Source organism: Oncorhynchus keta, chromosome 19, assembly GCF_023373465.1.
Source record: "Oncorhynchus keta strain PuntledgeMale-10-30-2019 chromosome 19, Oket_V2, whole genome shotgun sequence".
NCBI lineage: Eukaryota > Metazoa > Chordata > Actinopteri > Salmoniformes > Salmonidae > Oncorhynchus > Oncorhynchus keta.
Window position 1 is genome coordinate 22,088,376 of NC_068439.1, and position 22,162 is coordinate 22,110,537.

At 42.0% G+C, this 22,162-nt stretch overlaps 1 pseudogene; it reads right to left on the reverse strand.

The window, feature by feature from the left end:
• Nucleotides 1-22,162, reverse strand: part of LOC118372244 (TBC1 domain family member 20-like) — a 46,618-nt pseudogene that overhangs the window by 22,459 nt on the left and 1,997 nt on the right.

Here is a 22,162-nt window from a genome sequence, read left to right on the forward strand (position 1 = left end):
GAGACTGAAAAACAGTTTCTATCTCAAGTCCATCAGACTGTTACACAGCCATCACTAACATTGAGTGGCTGCTGCCAACATATTGACTCAAATCTCTAGCCACTTTTATAATGGAAAAATTGTGGTAATAAATTTATCACTAGCCACCTTAAACAATGCCACTTTATATAATGTTTACATACCCTACATTACTCATGTCATATATATATACTGTACTCTATACCATCTACTGCATCTTGCCTATGCCATTCGGCCATCACTCATTCATATATTTTTATGCACATATTCTTCTTATTCATTCCTTTGCACTTGTGTGTGTTTAAGGTAGTTGTGAAATTGTTAGGTTAGATTACTTGTTAGATATTACTGCATGGTCGGAACTAGAAGCACAGGCATTTCGCTACACTTGCATTAACATCTGCTAACCATGTATATGTGACAAATCAAATTTGATTTGATTTGTAAACTGGTAATCTCTGTATACCCGTCGCAAGACCCACTGGTTGATGCTTATTTATAAAACCCACTTAGGCCTCACTTCCCCCTATCTGAGATATCTATTGTAGCCCTCATCCTCCACATACAACACCCGTTCTGCCAGTCACATTCTGTTAAAGGTCCCCAAAGCACACACATCGCTGGGTCTCCTTTTTTCAGTTCGCTGCAGCAAGTGACTGTAACGAGCTGCAACAAACACTCAAACTGGACAGTTTTATCTCAATCTATTCATTCAAAGACTCAGTCATGGACACTGTCGTGACATTGTATTAGTTAATGTGACTACTGTTGCTCATCGAATGATTACAAGTTTCTAATTGCGTGATTAACTGAATCAACCTGGGGCACCATGGGAAAACTCGTTTTTATTGAGTTTCTATTTCCCAAATTAACTCAAAGAATATCAGCATATCGATTTTACAACAGCTGCTAATTAACCAGTTACCTCTTACAATCTCGTTCTGAACGTCGTATAGCCCGTGAATCTGCACGGACCCGGGTCTCACCAATGAGTTCGTACCACACCAATCTTAGTTTAATATTTATTTACTAAAAAGCTAAAATGATGATAAAAGATACACATAGACAAAACACCTTATAGGTTATTGATTAGAACTTAGTATAACGGGCCAACACACTATGGCGCGTGTTACCCACAATGGGGATTTCAAAGGGAGAGAGGAAAAAGAAAGTACACGAGAGAAATATATATTTGGGTGAATTTGTCAGCTATGCTACTCTAACCCTAGCCTTGTCCCAAACTGCCGCTCTTATGGGTCAGAATATAATGATGTAATTACGTGGGGTAGATCTCCGAGGATTCTCTGCGTGGACCGTTCAGGGGACCGTTCAGCTGCTCGATGACGCATTTCTCCTGCGCACCTCTCCGATCGTCCTCCCGATGTCGGTGTCCTTTTGGCATAGGAGTCTGTTCCCTCACCCTTGCTATGGAAGGGTTCTTCTGAGGACAGACAGCTCTGTAGCTCAGAGCTCACAGCATAGGAATGAAACCCTTTAGATACCACGATTCGCTGAGATTGGATGCTAAGGGAGTCCGGCTTGAATTCACCCGCTTAGACACAGCTATTCATCCGTAGCTTGGGTAGAAAATGATTTCTTTGTCTTCAAACTTGTGTTGCGTTCTGGGTTCGTTTACTTTTTAGACCTTGGCTGTAGTTTTCTCTGTAAATTCTATACTCACAGGTTTTATACCCTTGGGTCAGAAGTGGGCGTAACTGACTTTAGGGCAGTTCTCTGGGCGTACCAAGTTAATGAGGCAAGGTCTAGATTTTACTCAAACCCAATTTTAGACAACTTAACATTTAATTTACCAAAACACTCCCTTTGATTTGGACATTTTCCACACAACCTACAATGTATAAACATCAAACATATACTAGGAAAACTCTTCACGTTACACTGTTTTCGTAATAACGTAATCTATTAACCTTTAATAACAAACAAAAATTACATACATTTTCATATTCCATCTATTGTCATGACCACCATTGTGGCTGACGGAAACCATTGTTCCAATGTCCATTTATTTCATGTTTAATGTTCTGAGGCGGTTCTCCATAGTAACAGGACAAAGGAATTTGTCTGTGGCCTGAGATTTACCAGGGGCGTTAGGGGTCATAAAAAACCCACATCTTCAGACCCCGAGATCTCTCCTCCTCTGTTGGGGTTGAGAGATAATCTGTAGGGTTGTGGTCTCCTGTAACCTGACCTGATCAGGACAGTCATGACAACACTCTTACTGACAGTTGTGGCTGCTTTGTGTGATGTATTGTTGTCTCTACCTTCTTGACCTTTGTGCTGTTGACTGTGCCTAATAATGTTTGTACCATATTTTGTGCTGCTACCATGTTGTGTTGCTACCATGTTGTTGTCATGTTATGTTGCTACCATGCTGTGTTGTCATGTGTTGCTGTCTTGCTATGTTGTTGTCTTAGGTCTCTCTTTATGTAGTGTTGTGTTGCCTCTCTTGTTGTGATGTGTGTTTTGTCCTATATTTATATTGTATTTTCTGTTTAATTTTTTTTTAAATCCCAGGCCACAGGAGGCCTTTTGCCTTTTGGTAGGCCGTCATTGTAAATAAGAATTATTTCTTAACTGACTTGCCTAGTTAAATAAAGTTTAAATAAAAGGGATAGATAAACGGAGCAAAGTAGAGAGAGATCCTTGATGTAAACCTGCTCCAAAGCACTTAGGACCTCAGACTGGGGTGAAGGTTCACCTTCCAACAGGACAACGACCCTAAGCACACAGACAACTCAGGAGTGGCTTCGGGAACAAGTCTCTGAATGTCCTTGAGTGGTCCAGCCACAGCCCGGACTTGAACTCGATCGAACATCTCTGGAGAAACGTGAAATTAGCTGTGCGGCAACGTTCCCCATCCAACCTGACAGAGCTTAAGAGGATCTGCAGAGAAGAATGGAAGAAACTCCCCAAATACAGGTGTATCAAGCTTGTAGTGTCATACCCAATAAGACTTGAGGCTGTAATCACTGCCAAATGGCTTCAACAAAGTACTAAGTGAAGGGTCTGAATACTTATGTAAATGTGATATTTCAGTTTTTTATTTTAACAAATTTGCAAAAAAAAAATCTGTTTTTGCTTTGTCATTATGGGGTATTGTGTGTAGATTGATGAAGGGGAGAGAAATATTTCATACATTTTAGAATAAGGCGGTAGCGTAACAAAATATGGAAAAAGTCAAGGGGTCTAAATACTTTCCGAATCACATAAGTATTCACACCCCTGAGTCAGCGACTACATCTGTGAGTCTTTCTGTGTAAGTCTCTAAAAGCATTCCACACCTGGATTTTACAATATTTGCACATTCTTTTTAAAATCATTGTTGATCACTCCTTGACAGCCATTTTCAAGTCTTGCCATAGAGTTTTCAAGCCGTACCTCAGGAACATTCCAATGTTGTCTTGGTAAGCAACTCCAGTGTATATTTGGCCTTGTGTTTTAAGTTATTGTCCTGCTGAAAGGTGAATTTGCCTCCCAATGTCTGTTGGAAAGCAGACAACCAGAATTTCCTCTAGGATTTTGCCTGTGCTTAGCTCTTTTCCATTGCTTTTTATCCAAAAAACTCCCTAGACCTGACCAATGACAAGCATACCCATAATATGATACAGCCACCACCATGCTTGAAAATATGAAGAGTGGTACTCAGGGATGTGTTGTATTGGATTTGCCCCAAGCATAACACTTTGTATTTAGGACAAAGTTCATTTCATTGCCACATTTTTTGCAGTTTTACTTTAGTGCCTTGTTGCAAACAGGATACATGTTTTGGAATATTTTTATTCTGTACAGGCTTCCTTCTTTTCACTCTGTCATTTAGGTTAGTATTGTGAAGTAACTACAATGTTATTGATCCATGCATTATCCTTCCTCTCCAGCAACTGAATTAGGAAGGACGCCCAAAAGTGCAACGTCACCATGCTCAAAGGAATATTCAATGTTTGCTTTTAAAAATGTGTATCCATCTACCAATAGCTGCCCTCCCTGGTCTTTGTGGTTGAATCTGTGTTTGAAATTCACTGATCCACTGAGAGACCTTACAGATAATTGTATGTGTGGGGTACAAAGATGAGTCATTCAAAAATTATGTTAAACACTATTATTGCACACAGAGTGAGTCCATGCAACTTATTATGTAACTTGTTAAGCACATTTTAACTCCTGAACTTATTCAGGTTTGCCATAACTGTCATGACTTGCCCTCCTGGATGGAGGCTAACCAACAGTTTCAAGACACCCTCTCCTGGGGAGAGTTGGCTAGTTTTATGACGGTTGTAAATACCTTGCAGGAACTGTCTCTCCCTGGCCTTCAGTATTGAAGGGAAAGAACCCTTTTGTTACAAGGAGATTCTTCCCGCCAAAACTACAACATCCAAAATTGGAAAATTAAACAATATTCCTAACACAAAGAATGTGGGAAATGGTCGGTAGGGAATTAAAGAACAATCACCAAACAATACATGATCTGACATGATTGTTCTTTAATTCCCTACCGACCATTTCCCAAATTCTTTGTGTTAGGAATATTGTTTAATTTTACAATTTTGGATGTTGTAGTTTTGGCGGGAAGTATCTCCTTGTAAAAACATTGCATTTTTATTTAAGGCAAGTCAGTTAAGAACTAATTCTTATTTACAATGATGGCCTAGGAACAGTGGGTTAACTGCCTTGTTCAGAACGACCTTGTCAGCTCGGGGATTCAATCTAGCAACCTTTTGTTTACTGGCCCAACGCTCTAACCACTAGGCTACCTGCCGCCCCAAGACACTATAATGGAAACATTGTAATTTCAAGTGCTTTCCCAATGTATATGTCAGAGTTACATCTAAATGGGGCGGCAGGTAGCCTAGTGGTTAGAGCGTTGGACTAGTAACTGAAAGGTTGCAAGATCGAAGCCCTGAGCTGACAAGGTAAAAATCTGTCGTTCTGCCACTGAACAAGGCAGTTAATCCACTGTTCCTAGGCCATCATTGAAAATAAGAATGTTCTTAACTGCCTTGCCTAGTTAAATAAATGAAAAATGTTGTAAAACTTATATGATTAAATATTAACTGATTTACTATTTCTGAAAAGATAGCAATGTGATTTTAGCCTTCTAAATGAGAAACTGTATCCAGTCAGTTACCACGCCCAGGTGAGCACAGACATTATGCTGGCGTGATGGAACACCCCCTTTGACCAGAGTGTTTAAAAAGGACTCGTAACAAAATGTACATGAGACCAAGCAGGCTAGACCAGACAGAGTGGAGCGGTGGCTACACAGCTAATAAATGGTTTAAAACTACTAGACCAGTATATTTGGAGCGTGGGCTGAATATGTGACAAATGGTCTAAAACTACAAGACCCTCTGAAACTCAACAGAGAAGACTAGACATGCACCGCCTGCAGCTCTGCACGTAACCTAGTCTAGGAAACTCGACCGAAGTCGAGAAAAGAATAACATTTCCTTATCAAACAACCATTGGTACGTCTGATGTATGCATTCCAACAAACACTTCCAGAACAAAGGAAACCTACTACAACTACGAAGGACATGGGGACCTCTGGTGGACAACTAGAGACTTACACAACCAGAGACTTTCTGTCAAACTATTCGTCACAGAAGGATCGGGCGATTTCAACAGAGAGACGACAAAAACATACAAGCTTAAATATACAAAGGAGTTGAATACTTATTGACAAACATTTCAGCTTTTCATTTTTAATGAATTTGTAAAAATTTAACTTTGTGGGGTATTGTGTGTAGATCAGTTCATTTTAAATGCAAGCTGTAACACAACGAAATGTGGAAAAAGTCAAGGGGTGTGAATACTTTCTGAAGGCATTGTAAGTGAATTTGTCCCAATACATTTGGTTGAAAAAGTACTGTAATTTCTAAACAGTTCACCCAATATGGGTGAAAATACCCTCCAATTAAAGCCGACAGTCTGAACTTGAACTTTGTATCATTGTATCATTTCAAATCCAAAGTGCCGGATTACAGAGCCAAAACAACAAAACATCTGTCACTGTCCCAATCCTTTTGGAGCTCACTGTAGAAACTGATGTTGCTGATAGAAAATATATTATTACAAGGCTACAGGGTAAAACATCTGAACGTTTTATTCTTTAACACATAATAAAACAAAATAGATTCCACTGCTATCAACTGAAATAACTTCAAATCTCTTGCTATGAATCAGAGTTTGTAGTTGGGGAAAACTGGTAGAATTACTTCAAAGTGAAGGTGTATTCCTTTCAGCCATGCCTCGCTTGTTATCTGCCATTCAAGCCTGCTATTTGATCTTTTCTCAAATAATCTGGAAAACTGTCTCTCCAATTTCCCTAAAGGACACAAGAAGACACAGATTTGGAGTTGAAGTCACATGAACTGTGATCTGTGCCTCTCTCACTGCAACAAATCCACATAGGACTGCAGGTAGCCTAGCGGTTAAGAGCGTTGGGCAAGTAACCGAAAGGTTGATTGTTCCAAACCCCGATCCAACTCTGTGGAAAATATGCCGATGTGCCCTTGAGCAACCCTAATTGCTCCTGTAAGTCACTCTGGATAAGAGTGTCTATTAAAATGTTTAATAACAAAGATTTACCTGAGCATAAAATCATGTAGTTCTGGATCAACTATCTCCATCTGTAAGGGGTGCATACTGGTGGCAGAGAAGTCAGGCGCAGGAGAGCAAAAACGGTGTTTACAACAGAGCAATTTAATAATAAAAACCACCGGAAACAGAACAAACAATCAATGGGTACAAAACCCGTCGCCCACCAGATAAACGTGCACATGCACTTACAATAAACAATTCTGGACAAGGACATGGGGGAACAGAGGGTTAAATACACAATTTGTAATGATGGAATTGATACCAGGTGTGTGGGAAGACAAGACAAAACAAATGGAAAATGAAAGTGGATCGATGATGGCTAGAAAACCAGCGACGCCGACCGCCAAACGCCGCCCGAACAAGGAGAAGAACCAACATCAGCGGAAGTCGTGACACCATCCAGTATTGGCATCAGGTAGTTCAGTATGTGCTTGGTGCTGTCCATGGTTGGATCCATGAAATCCCTGCTGGGGAAGGAGGATAATGTGACCATGATAGTGAGTGGAAGCCATCTTTGGTGGTCAGAATAGGGTATTAAGCGCATAATAAGGGATATAATAACAGACCTGGGTTCAAATACTATTTGAAATCATTAAAATACTTAAGCTGTGTTTGATTGAGCTTGCCTGGTACAAGGAAAGAGTTTAGAAATTGCCACGCCTGCCATGTGTCACTACAGGCAGGCTCAAGCAAATGCTCAAAGTATTTTGGGAATATTTAAAATGTTGCTTGAACCCAGGTCTGGAGGTCTGTGCTCTTATGTATTCATAAAGAGTCTCATAGTAAGTGTGCCGATTTCCTCATATCAACCTGAGGTGGTGGTTAGAGAGGGTCTACACCATGGCGATGACCATGCGCTCCCCTACCACCAGTAGGAAGGTGACCACAATGTCATGGTAACCCTGGTAGTAGTGCAACGCAGGGTTCTTCTGTAGGATAATCAGGATGCTACCAATCAGCTGTTCCTGTAATACGTGCTTCTCGTCCACACGCATGCCCGAGGAGAGGAGGAGCGAGCAAAACTGCATCTGAAGAGATAGCCACAAAATCTATTGCGCTGATGCAATATATTTACGAACAACCAACGTTTTGAAAGCAAGCTGCAATCACAAGGGTTTCAGATACTTGTGTCTAGATGTCAGTGTCTCAATACTTGGCAATAGCTTGCTTTCATCATCTACTTTACTTCAAGAGCACTGTCTAGACACTGATACTGTAACGGCAGATGTCCTCCTCTTCGTCTGAAGAGGTGTAGCAAGGATCGGACCAATACGCAGCGTGGTAAGTGTCCATGAAGATTTTAATATGAAAAGCCTGAACACTATGAAATACAAAAAAATAACCGATAACGTGAAATAAACCAAACCAAAACAGTCCCGTGTGGCACAAACACTGACACAGGAAACAAACACCCACAAACCAACAGTGAAACCCAGGCTACCTAAGTATGATTCTCAATCAGAGACAACTAACGACACCTGCCTCTGATTGAGAACCATACTAGGCCGAAACAGAAACCAAACATAGAAACACAACACATAGACTGCCCACCCTAACTCACGCCCTGACCATACTAAATAAAGACAAAACATAGACTGCCCACCCCAACTCACGCCCTGACCATACTAAATAAAGACAAAACATAGACTGCCCACCCCAACTCACGCCCTGACCATACTAAATAAAGACAAAACATAGACTGCCCACCCCAACTCACGTCCTGACCATACTAAATAAAGACAAAACATAGACTGCCCACCTCAACTCACGTCCTGACCATACTAAATAAAGACAAAACATAGACTGCCCACCTCAACTCACGTCCTGACCATACTAAATAAAGACAAAACATAGACTGCCCACCTCAACTCACGTCCTGACCATACTAAATAAAGACAAAACATAGACTGCCCACCTCAACTCACGTCCTGACCATACTAAATAAAGACAAAACATAGACTGCCCACCCCAACTCACGCCCTGACCATACTAAATAAAGACAAAACATAGACTGCCCACCTCAACTCACGTCCTGACCATACTAAATAAAGACAAAACATAGACTGCCCACCCCAACTCACGCCCTGACCATACTAAATAAAGACAAAACATAGACTGCCCACCCCAACTCACGCCCTGACCATACTAAATAAAGACAAAACATAGACTGCCCACCTCAACTCACGTCCTGACCATACTAAATAAAGACAAAACATAGACTGCCCACCCCAACTCACGCCCTGACCATACTAAATAAAGACAAAACATAGACTGCCCACCTCAACTCACGTCCTGACCATACTAAATAAAGACTAAACATAGACTGCCCACCCCAACTCACGCCCTGACCATACTAAATAAAGACAAAACATAGACTGCCCACCTCAACTCATGTCATGACCATACTAAATAAAGACAAAACATAGACTGCCCACCCCAACTCACGCCCTGACCATACTAAATAAAGACAAAACATAGACTGCCCACCTCAACTCACGTCCTGACCATACTAAATAAAGACAAAACATAGACTGCCCACCTCAACTCACGTCCTGACCATACTAAATAAAGACAAAACAGAGGAAATAAAGGTCAGAACGTGACAGATACACACTGCCCATCTCTGGTCGATAGAAGGATTGGATTGTATTCTGTTTCCACCACATTACTATTCTTTTATCAGTGGTCATCATAATTGGATGAAGATAAGTTAATGAGAAGGACATGGTTAAGAAAGCCACTGAACACAATATTGAGATGCCCCCCATGATGGGTAAGGCCCTGAGTTAACTGAGAGGGAGGACAGACAGTGACCTATCAGCTTACCCCTGATCAGATCAATGTCACAGAGAGGGAGTTACCTCTATTCTGTCGTTGACACACTGAGTGAGTTAACAATTCTATTCTATCGATGACACACTGAGTGAGTTAACAATTCTATTCTATCGATGACACAGTGAGTTACCTCTATTCTACTGATGACACATTGAGTGAGTTACCTCTATTCTGTCGATGACACAGTGAGTTACCTCTTTTCTATCGATAACACAGTGAGTGAATTCCCTCTAATCTATCGATGACATAGTGAGTGAGCTAATTCTATTCTATTCATGACACAGTGAGTTAAATATATTCATGACAGTGCATGAGTAAATTACATTCTATTCATGACACAGTGAGTGAGTTACCTCTATTCTATTCTATCGATGACACAGTGAGTTACCTCTATTCTATTCTATCAATGACACAGTGAGTTACCTCTATTCTATTGATGACACAGTGAGTGAGTTACCTCTATTCTATCGATGACACAGTGAGTTACCTCTATTCTATTGATGACACAGTGAGTGAGTTACCTCTATTCTATCGATGACACAGTGAGTGAGTTAATTCTATTCTATTCTATCAATGACACAGTGAGTGAGTTAATTCTATTCTATTCTATCAATGACACAGTGAGTGAGTTAATTCTATTCTATTCTATCGATGACACAGTGAGTGAGTTACCTCTATTCTATCGATGACATAATGAGTGAGTTAATTCTATTCTATTCTATCAATGACACAGTGAGTGAGTTAATTCTATTCTATTCTATCAATGACACAGTGAGTGAGTTCAAATCAAATCAAAGTTGATTTGTCACATGCGCCAAATACAACAATTGCTTACTTACAGGCTCTAACCAACAGGTAGGTGAAAAAGTGAACAATAGGTAAGTAAGGAAATAAAAACAACAGTAAAAAGACAGTGAAAAATAGCAGTAGCGAGGCTACATACAGTAGCTGGGCTATAACAGTAGCGAGGCTGCATACAGGCACCAGTTAATCAGGCTGATTGAGGTAGTATGTACATGTAGATATGGTTAAAGTGACTATGCATATATGATGAATAGAGAGTAGCAGAAGCGTAAAAAGAGGGGTTACTTATGTTACTTATTTTCCACCATAATTTTCAAATAAATTCATAAAAAATCCTACAATGTGATTTTCTGGATTTTTTTTTTCATTTTGTCTGTCATAGTTGAAGTATACCTATGATGAAAATTACAGCCCTCTCTCGTCTTTTTAAGTGGGAGAACCTGCACAATTGGTGGCTGACTAAATACATTTTTGCCCCACTGTATGATAAACAGAGAGTAGAGGGGGGGCAAACAATGCAAATAGTCCAGGTAGCCATTTGATTACCTGTTCAGGAGTCTTATGGCTTGGGGGTAAAAAAAAGCCTTTTTGTCCTAGACTTGGCACTTCGGTACCGCTTGCCATGCGGTAGTAGAGAGAACAGTCTATGACTGCGGTGGCTGGGGTCTTTGACAATTTTTAGGGCCTTCCTCTGACACCGCCTGCTGTAGAGGTCCTGGATGGCAGGCAGCTAAGCCACAGTGATGTACCGGGCCGTACGCACTACCCTCTGAAGTGCCTTGCGGTCGGAGACCGAGCAATTGCCGTATGAGGCAGTGATGCAGCCAGTCAGGATGCTCTCGATGTTGCAGCTGTAGAACCTTTTGAGGATCTCAGGACCCATGCGAAATCTTTTTAGTTTCCTGCGGGTGAATAGGCTTTGTCGTGCCCTCTTCACGACTGTCTTGCTGTGTTTGGACCATTCTGGTTTGTTGGTGATATGGACACCAAGGAACTTGAAGCTCTCAACCTGCTCCACTACAGCCCCGCCGATGAGAATGGGGTTGTGCTCGGTCCTCCTTTTCCTGTAGTCCACAATCATCTCCTTAGTCTTGGTTACGTTGAGAGATAGGTTGTTATTCTGGCACCACCCGGCCAGGTCTCTGACCTCCTCCCTATAGGCTCGTCGTTGTCGGTGATCAGGCCTACCACTGTTGCGCCGTCTGCAAACTTAATGATGATGTTGGAGTCGTGCCTGGCCATGCAGTTGTGGGTGAACGGGGAGTACAGGAGAGGACTGAGCACGCACCCCTGGGGGGCTCCAGTGTTGAGGATCAGCATGGCAGATGTGTTGCTACCTACCCTCACCACCTGGGGGGAGGCACGTCACGAAGTCCAAGATCCAGTTGCAGAGGGAAGTGTTTAGTCCCAGGATCCTTAGGTTAGTGATGAGCTTTGAGGATACTATGGTGTTGAACACTGAGCTGTAGTCAATGAATAGTATTCTCACATAGGTGTTCCTTTTGTCCAGGTGGGAAAGGGCAGTGTGGAGTGCAATAGAGATTGCATCATCTGTGGATCTGTTTGGGCGGTATGCAAATTGGAATGGGTCTAGAGTTTCTGGGATAATGGTGTTGATGTGAGCCATTTACCGACCTTTCAAAGCACTTCATGGCTACGGATGTGAGTGCTACGGGTATGTAGTCATTTAGGCAGGTTGCCTTTGTGTTCTTGGGCACAGGGATTATGGTGGTCTGCTTGAAACATGTTGGTATTACAGACTCAAACAGGGACATGTTGAAAATGTCAGTGAAGACACATGCCAGTTGGTCAGCACATGCCCAGAGTGCATGTCCAGAGTAGAGGTCGACCGATTAATCGGAATGGATGATTAATTAGGGCCGATTTCAAGTTTTCATAACACTCGGAAATCTGTATTTTTGGGCACCGATTTTGACAATTTTTTAATATTTATTTATTCATTTTTTACACCTTTATTTAATCTTTATTTAACTAGGCAAGTCAGTTAAGAACACATTCTTATTTTCAATGACGGCCTAGGAACGGGACAGAACGACAGATTTGAACCTTGTTAGCTCGGGGGATCCAATCTTGCAACCTTACAGTTAACTAGACCAACGCTCTAACCACCTGCCTCACGAGGAGCCCGCCTGTTATGTAAATGCAGTAAGCCAAGGTAAGTTGCTAGCTAGCATTAAACTTATTTGATAAAAAACAATCAATCAATGACCGTCGTTGCACCAATGTGTACTTAACCATAAACATCAATGCCTTTCTTAAAATCAATACACAAGTATATATTTTTAACCATGCAAATTTAGCTAAAAGAAATCCAGGTTAGCAGGCAATATTAACCAGGTAAAATTGTGTCACTTCTCTTGCGTTCGTTGAACACAGAGTCAGGGTATATGCAAGTTTGGGCCACCTGGCTCTTTGCAAACTAATTTGCCAGAATTTTATGTAATTATGACATAACATTGAAGGTTGTGCAATGTAACAGGAATATTTAGACTCATGGATGCCACCCGTTAGATAAAATACGGAATGGAATAAACGTTTTGTTTTCGAGGTGATGGTTTCCGGATTTTACCTAAGGCTCGTATTTCTGTGTGTTTATTATAGTTAAGTCTATGATTTGATATTTGATAGAGCAGTCTGACTGAGGGGTGGTAGGCAGCAGCAGGCTCGTAATAGTCAAAGGTATATGGTTTAGAGAGAAATAGTCGAGGCGTTATAATTCCTGTAATTCCTGCGGCTGAATTTGAAAGGGGTTCCTTCGTTATTTTACCGTTCATGTCTTCCATAGAGAATGTCTTGATCTACTTCAAATAAGGTCTGTGTTTCGTGCTTAAACCGCCTCTGCATTTTGATACCCGTGTAAATCTCATTAGGATAAGGTAACGTTTGTCAAAATATTTTCATAAATCCACTCTACAAAAAAAATGATCTTCGCTTATATTTATCCAATATTGATCAGAGTTACCTTGTCCTATGGATATCTACAGTTATAAAATTGGCAAGGTGGTGTAAGCCTACACGAAACACAGACTTTATTTTAAGTGAATCTAAAAATATCCTATGGAATAAATGAATGAAGGAACCGCTTTTCAGATTTTGCTAGAAGATGTCATGGGAATTATGACTCGCACTTTGGTAGTCAATTCTTACCATGTCCATTATTAAAATAGGATTTCCTGCATATAGAAATTACAGTTTTTGTTTTCAACATTCATCACAGGTAACTTAAACTCAATTTTTATTCAAACAGTTGAGAGTATTTGTCTCCTAAGCAGACTCTTCAGTATCATTGTCACTTCAGAGCTGTGTGTGTGTTTTACAGATGTCAGAGAAAAGCAGAGCACCAGTGTGGGACTATTACATGGAATTTGCACCAGGGAAAGCAAGGTGTCTTATTTGTGATAAAGATGTAAGCATGGGGTCAGCAACGGCTAAATCAAAAAATACCACCAACCTGTGGAATCACCTTAAGAACACCCACCCAAAAGCCCATATGTATTATATTAAGTTAAAATAAAAGTGTTCATCGTTCATTCAGTGTTGTTGCAATTGTCATTATTACAAATATGTGTATATATATATATACATTTTAAAAATCGTCCGATTAATCGGCATCGGCTTTTTTTTGTCCTCCAATAATCGGTATCGGCGTTGAAAAATCATAATTGGTCGACCTCTAGTCCAGAGTACATGTCCTGGTAATCCATCTGGCCCCGCAGCCATGTGAATGTTGACCTGTTTAAAGGTCTTACTCACATCGGCTACGGTGAGCGTGATTACACAGTCATCCGGAACAGCTGATGCTCTCATGCATGCCTCAGTGTTGCTTGCCTCGAAGCAAGCATTGAAGTGATTTAGCTCGTCTGGTAGGCTTGTGTCACTGGGCAGCGTACGGCTGTGCTTCCCTTTGTAGTCTGTAATAGTTTGCAAGACCTGCCACATCCGACGAGTGTCGGAGCCAGTGTAGTATGATTCAATCTTAGCCCTGTATTGACGCTTTGCCTATTTGATGGTTCGTCGGAGGGCATAGCAGGATTTCTTATAGGCTTCCGGGTTATAGTCCCGCACCTTGAAAGCGGAAGCTCTACCCTTTAGCTCAGAGTGAATATTGCCTGTAATCGATGGTTTCTGGTTGGGGTATGTACGTACAGTCACTGTGGGGATGACGTCCTCGATGCACTTATTGATAAAGCCAGTGACTGATGTTGTGTACTCCTCAATTCCATCTGAAGAACCCCATCCCTGCATAGGTCACTCCATAGATCCTCATCAAGATCAATACCCAGATCTCTCTCCCATCTAAGTCGGGGTTTATCTAGCCCAGGCAGTGTTAGTCCTGACATAAGAGCATTGTAAACACGGGAAATGGTCTTGAACAGTGGTTGGTCTGCGTGGCAGAGTTGTTCAATAGGTGACATCTTAGGTAGGTTCCATTGTCCCTTGAGAGTCACCCTAATAAAGTTTCGTAGTTGTAGGTAGCTAAAGAAGTCCCTGTTAGGCAAGTGGGATTTCTGTTTCAGCTGATCAAAAGACATAAGAACTCCCTCCTCGTAACAATGTTCCAGAAGAGTGATCCCCTTATTAGACCATGGTCTAAAGTTACTATTCTGGAAAAACATAGGGATCAAACTATTGTTCCATAAAGGGGTTTTAGGGGAAAGGAATCCCCCTCGTCCGAACAGCTCATGCAGTTTGCACCATGCTAGGACAGAATGTATGATTAAAGGGTTGTCTGTGATGGTTTTTATAGATTTTCTGTCCAATTTGTAAAACAGATCTGCCCCAGTGTCATCATTTACCTCAAGCTTTTCAATGTTCAACCATGAGGGAGAGGGACCATTGTCAAACCCCTGAGCCAGAAACCTAGACTGTGCAGCCCAGTAGTACATTCTAAAATTGGGGAGGTTTAAGCCCCCTTGACTGTAATCAAGGGTCAGTTTATCCAGGCCAACCCTAGGGGTTTTGCCGTGCCAGATAAACCATCTGGTCAGCTTGTCGAAAGAGGAAAAAAATGCTGCGGGAACAGGGATAGGGAGAGATTGAAACAGATATAGAAACCTGGGCAGGACATTCATTTTAATTACATTGATTCTACCCAGTAGAGAGAGAGGTAAGTCCATCCATTTACAAAGGTCAACCTCCACCTTTTGCAACAAACTGGCCAGATTGAGTTTATAGAGGTTGTTCAGATTACCATCCACCATTATGCCCAAATATGTGAAGCCCATAGGCGACCATCTAAAAGGGAACTTGTACTTGATGGTATGATGGTCAAAGACAGACAACGGTAAGATTTCACTTTTATCAAGATTGACCTTATATCCAGAGAAAGAACTATAACACTGTAGTAGGATCTGCAAGTGAGAGAGGGAGTGTTCTGGGTTTGTTAGGAATAAGATAAGGTCGTCCGCAAAGAGTGATAATTTATGGGTATGGGGGCCCAACTCAAAGCCATGTATGTCAGGGCACGTTCTAATAGCCTCAGCCAACGGTTCGATGGCGAGGGCAACGAGGTGGGGGCTAATTGGGCAACCTTGTCTGTTCCCCCTATAAAGAGGGAAAGAGGAGGAAGTAATCCCATTGGTAGCAATCCTAGCTTTAGGAGATTTGTAGAGTGATTTTATCAAATTTACAAACACGGTACCTAAACCGAACTTTTCCAAGACGCGAAAGAGGTATGGCCATTCAACCCTATCAAAGGCCTTTTCAGCGTCGAGGGAGACTGCGACACCAGGTATTTTGTTTTTGTTAGCAAGGTGAATTATATCAAAGAACCTTCTGAGATTATTGGAGGACAATCTATTAATTATGAAGCCAGTCTGATCTGGGTTGACCAACAGGGGAAGACATGACTCCAGTCTCTTAGATAGCATCTTGGTGACCAGTTTACAATCTGTGTTATAAGGAGAGAGATTGGTCTATAGGAGGCGCACTTTAGCAGGTTTTCCCTTTCTTGTGGATTACAGTAATCACTGCTTGAGAGAAGGACTCTGGAAAGCAGTTGTCTTCTCTGGCTTTTTTAAGTACCTCCATAAGGTAGGGGACCAACAGCTCCCTAAATTCTTTATAGAACTCTGGAGGGAAGCCATCCTCCCCAGGAGATTTATTAGAAGGTAAGGATTTAATGGCCTCCAACAATTCAGGGACTGAGAAGTGTTCACTCAGGCGCTCGCTATCTTCCCCTGACAGGCATGAGAGGTTGAGAGAGGAGAGAAAGGAGTCTATCTCTGATAGATCATCGCTTGATTGGGAAGTGTAGAGGTCTTCATAGTATTTCTTAAAAGTATTATTAATTTCAGTAGGGTCGAAAGATATCTCTTTAGTGAGAGTTTCTATGGCATTAATTGATCTGACCACTTTTTATAGACCGGGTCACTGGTGCTTCCTGCTTTCCTTTTTGCTTGTAAGCAGGAATCAGGAGGATAGAGTTGTGGTCGGATCGGATTTACCAACTGGAGGGCGAGGGAGAGCTTTATACGCGTTTCTGTGTGTGGAGTAAAGGTGATCTAGATTTTTTCCCCTCTGGTTGAACATATAACATGTTGATGTATATATATATATATATATTGATGGAAATTAGGTAAAACTGATTTAAGTTTCCCTGCATTAAAGTCTCCGGCCACTAGGAGTGCCACCTCTGGGTGAGTGGTTTCCTGTTTGCTTATTTCCTTATTTATACATCTGACTGAGTGCGGTCTTAGTGCCAGCATCTGTCTGTGGTGATAAATAAACAGCCACGAAAAGTATACCTGAAAACTCTTTAGGCAAGTAGTGTGGTATGCAATTTATCACAAGATACTCTACCTCAGGTGAGCAAAATCTAGAGACTTCCTTAGATTTTGTGCACCAGCTGTTGTTTACAAATATGCACAGACCGCCTCCCCTCGTCTTACCGGAATGTGCTGTTCTATCCTGCCGGTGCAGCATATATCCCGCTAGCTGAATATCCATGTCATCATTCAGCCACGATTCCGTGAAACATAAGATATAACCGTTTTTGATGTCCCGTTGGTAGGATATTCGTGATCGTATCTCGTCTAATTTATTGTCCAATGATTGCATATTGGCGAGTGATATTGACAGTAATGGCAGCTTTCCCACTCGCCTTCTACGGATCCTTACGAAGCATCCGGCTCTGTGTCCTCTGTCGCTGCGTCTCTTCCCTTTGCAAATAACTGGGATGTTGGCCTTGTCGGGTGTTCGGAGAATATCCTGTGCGTCCTGCTTGTTGAAGAAAAAATCATTGTGAGTGATCGCTGTCCTGATATCCGAATCTCTTTTTTTGCTGTAAGACACGGTTGCAGAAACATTATGTACAACATAAGTTACAAATAACGCGAAAATAAACACATAATAGCACAATTGGTTGGGCTCCCGTATAACTGCTGCCATTTTCTTCTGGCACCATTTTATATATACTGCTGCCATTTTCTTCTGGCACCATTTTATATATACTGCTGCCATTTTCTTCTGGCACCATTTTATATATACTGCTGCCATTTTCTTCTGGCACCATTTTATATATACTGCTGCCATTTTCTTCTGGCACCATTTTATATATACTGCTGCCATTTTCTTCTGGCACCATTTTATATATACTGCTGCCATTTTCTTCTGGCACCATTTTATATATACTGCTGCCATTTTCTTCTGGCACCATTTTATATATACTGCTGCCATTTTCTTCTGGCACCATTTTATATATACTGCTGCCATTTTCTTCTGGCACCATTTTATATATACTGCTGCCATTTTCTTCTGGCACCATTTTACCTCTATTCTATCAATGACACAGTGAGTGAGTTAATTCTATTCTATCAATGACACAGTGAGTGAGTCAATTCTATTCTATCAATGACACAGTGAGTGAGTCAATTCTATTCTATCAATGACACAGTGAGTGAGTCAATTCTATTCTATCAATGACACAGTGAATGAGTCAATTCTATTCTATCAATGACACAGTGAGTGAGTCAATTCTATTCTATCAATGACACAGTGAGTGAGTCAATTCTATTCTATCAATGACACAGTGAGTGAGTTAATTCAATTCTATTCATGACAGTGCATGAGTTAATTATACTCTATCAATGACACAGGGAGTGAGTTAACTCTATTCTACCAATGACAAATTGAGTTAACTCTATTCTATTATATCAATGACACAATGAGTAAATTAACTATATTCTATATTAGATCTAATATACAATATAATGATCTTAATAAAATAGTAATTGATCAATGGTGCAGTGAGTGAGTTCCTCTTGGGAAACGTTTCAAGGACCTCCTGACGTCAAGCAGCACCTGGTTGAAGTCCTTGTGGTTCTCTCTGATATCCTTAGCTAGAATCAAAACAAATGCTCAGCGCCCTCCCCCCCTCAACCATTGTTTTCAGTTGAACATATTTAACAGTGCTGCTACCAAAGGCCTTGAATGTTGCTCGTTTACATTATGTTGTTGCACAGTATTGAATAATACAGAATGAATCAATGTTGACAAAAGTTTGATGAAGTTACAGTAGGCTACATTCAATCAACATACATCAACAGACTATAGACAGCTAGAGGCATACTGACACAGTGTAATGGTCGTAGTAGTCTACAGCCACGTCTCAGGGCAATGGCCAAACGCAACGATGGACATCCAGGATCTCACATTGAAACCTCTCACTCACTAGGTTCAGCAGGCAACTTGTAGACGTTGACGCTGAGCAGCTTGGGCCAGACTTCCCTCCTGATCTCGTCTGTTAGAAGGCCTCCCTCGCTGACGGCTGCCCTCCGCAGGGTCTCAATGTCCAGCGGGTCACTGTTCAGGGCCTGGAGGATCTCCACCAGCTTCAGCTTCTTCCACGACTCGTGCTCTGCTTGACAACAGAAAATATGAATTAAGATTATACATGTTGTTCAGATAGCAATACGGTCTTGACTGTGGACAGGGTTTGCTTGGATGATAAGATAACACCAGAGTACCACTGCAAGCGAAGGCTTGTCTATGCTGGTATTGTAGGTTGATATCACTTTTTGTTAGTCAATTCTTTCCCCAAAATGCTATTCAATGTCAATTGTGCAAGTTAAAAGTGTGTACTTTCACACATTCTACTGTTACTAATTTACAATGTGGCACATAGCTAGTAAATATTAGTATCCCACCTGGGTCATTCCTACAATACGGTGTGTTTTGGACCACATCACTTTAGTGAGAAAAAAATATATATTTTTACATTTGTTTTGTATTCTATCAGAAAAAGGACATGTTTGACTTTCAGAAAAACATATTGGTCAAGCTCAGGCACTTATCGCCATATATATATTAGGATTTATTGTTCATACATGGACCATGGGATATTTCCACCTGTTAGGGACATACACCTAACTATCTGAAAGTGTTAACAATGCATGCATATATCTAGATTTAGATTTAAGACATTCAAAGTCCCTTACTCTATTACGTTAATTTATTTTCTTCAAATAATTATACACCAATGATTATTGAGCGAAACGTGTGTTATTTTCATTTGCACCACCAAGAGTGAATAACAACAGAATTTGGTCAACATTTTTGCATATGTATTTGACCCCTTCTATTTCGACAAGTTACCACAAAGATACACGTAACATCTGATTATATTATTATTATTTTTTTTTAACACTGACCTAACAGGGTGGAATAAAGCATAACAGGGTGGAAAGCAATAACAGGTTGGAACTAACAACAATAATGAACAAAATGTTGAAACAATTAAAGATATTTTATGAACTTGGTTCAAAAAAACATTACATTTATAATTAGAACCACATTCTTTTTATTTAATTTTCAATTTACTTTTGTCTTTTTAAAAACATTGTCATCCTAAGTTTGTAAAACAACAAAAATATATTATTAAAAAACGAGTATTCCATTAGAACAACATAGCTACATGTAAAACAATTGGATTGCATTTGAAAATGTTCTACCACTCTAAATTCCAAGCATCTGCCTCTAACCCTAGGAAGCTCTTTGCCACCTTCTCCTCCCTCCTGAATCCTCCTCCCCCTCCCCCCCCCCCTCCTCCCTCTCTGCAGATGACTTCGTCAACCATTTTGAAAAGAAGGTCGACGACATCCGATCCTCGTTTGCTAAGTCAAACGACACCGCTGGTTCTGCTCACACTGCCCTACCCTGTGCTCTGACCTCTTTCTCCCCTCTCTCTCCAGATGAAATCTTGTGTCTTGTGACGGCCGGCCGCCCAACAACCTGCCCGCTCGACCCTATCCCCTCCTCTCTTCTCCAGACCATTTCCGGAGACCTTCTCCCTTACCTCACCTCGCTCATCAACTCATCCCTGACCACTGGCTACGTCCCTTCCGTCTTCAAGAGAGCGAGAGTTGCACCCCTTCTGAAAAAACCTACACTCGATCCCTCCGATGTCAACAACTACAGACCAGTATCCCTTCTTTCTTTTCTCTCCAAAACTCTTGAACGTGCCGTACTTGGTCAGCTCTCCCGCTAGAACCTTATCTCTCTCAGAATGACCTTCTTGATCCAAATCAGTCAGGTTTCAAGACTAGTCATTCAGCTGAGACTGCTCTTCTCTGTATCACTGAGGCACTCCGCACTGCTAAAGCTAACTCTCTCTCCTCTGCTCTCATCCTTCTAGACCTATCGGCTGCCTTCGATACTGTGAACCATCAGATCCTCCTCTCCACCCTCTCCGAGTTGGGCATCTCCGGCGCGGCCCACGCTTGGATTGCGTCCTACCTGACAGGTCGCTCCTACCAGGTGGCGTGGCGAGAATCTGTCTCCTCACCACGCGTTCTCACCACTGGTGTCCCCCAGGGCTCTGTTCTAGGCCCTCTCCTATTCTCGCTATACACCAAGTCACTTGGCTCCGTCATAACCTCACATGGTCTCTCCTATCATTGCTATGCAGACGACACACAATTAATCTTCTCCTTTCCCCCTTCTGATGACCAGGTGGCGAATCGCATCTCTGCATGTCTGGCAGACATATCAGTGTGGATGACGGATCACCACCTCAAGCTGAACCTCGGCAAGACGGAGCTGCTCTTCCTCCCGGGGAAGGACTGCCCGTTCCATGATCTCGCCATCACGGTTGACAACTCCATTGTGTCCTCCTCCCAGAGCGCTAAGAACCTTGGCGTGATCCTGGACAACACCCTGTCGTTCTCAACTAACATCAAGGCGGTGGCCTGTTCCTGTAGGTTCATGCTCTACAACATCCGCAGAGTACGACCCTGCCTCACACAGGAAGCGGCGCAGGTCCTAATCCAGGCACTTGTCATCTCCCGTCTGGATTACTGCAACTCGCTGTTGGCTGGGCTCCCTGCCTGTGCCATTAAACCCCTACAACTCATCCAGAACGCCGCAGCCCGTCTGGTGTTCAACCTTCCCAAGTTCTCTCACGTCACCCCGCTCCTCCGCTCTCTCCACTGGCTTCCAGTTGAAGCTCGCATCCGCTACAAGACCATGGTGCTTGCCTACGGAGCTGTGAGGGGAACGGCACCTCAGTACCTCCAGGCTCTGATCAGGCCCTACACCCAAACAAGGGCACTGCGTTCATCCACCTCTGGCCTGCTCGCCTCCCTACCACTGAGGAAGTACAGTTCCCGCTCAGCCCAGTCAAAACTGTTCGCTGCTCTGGCTCCCCAATGGTGGAACACACTCCCTCACGACACCAGGACAGCGGAGTCAATCACCACCTTCCGAAGACACCTGAAACCCCACCTCTTTAAGGAATACCTAGGATAGGATAAAGTAATCCTTCTCATCCCCCCCCCCCTTAAAAGATTTAGATGCACTATTGTAAAGTGGCTGTTCCACTGGATGTAATAAGGTGAATGCACCAATTTGTAAGTCGCTCTGGATAAGA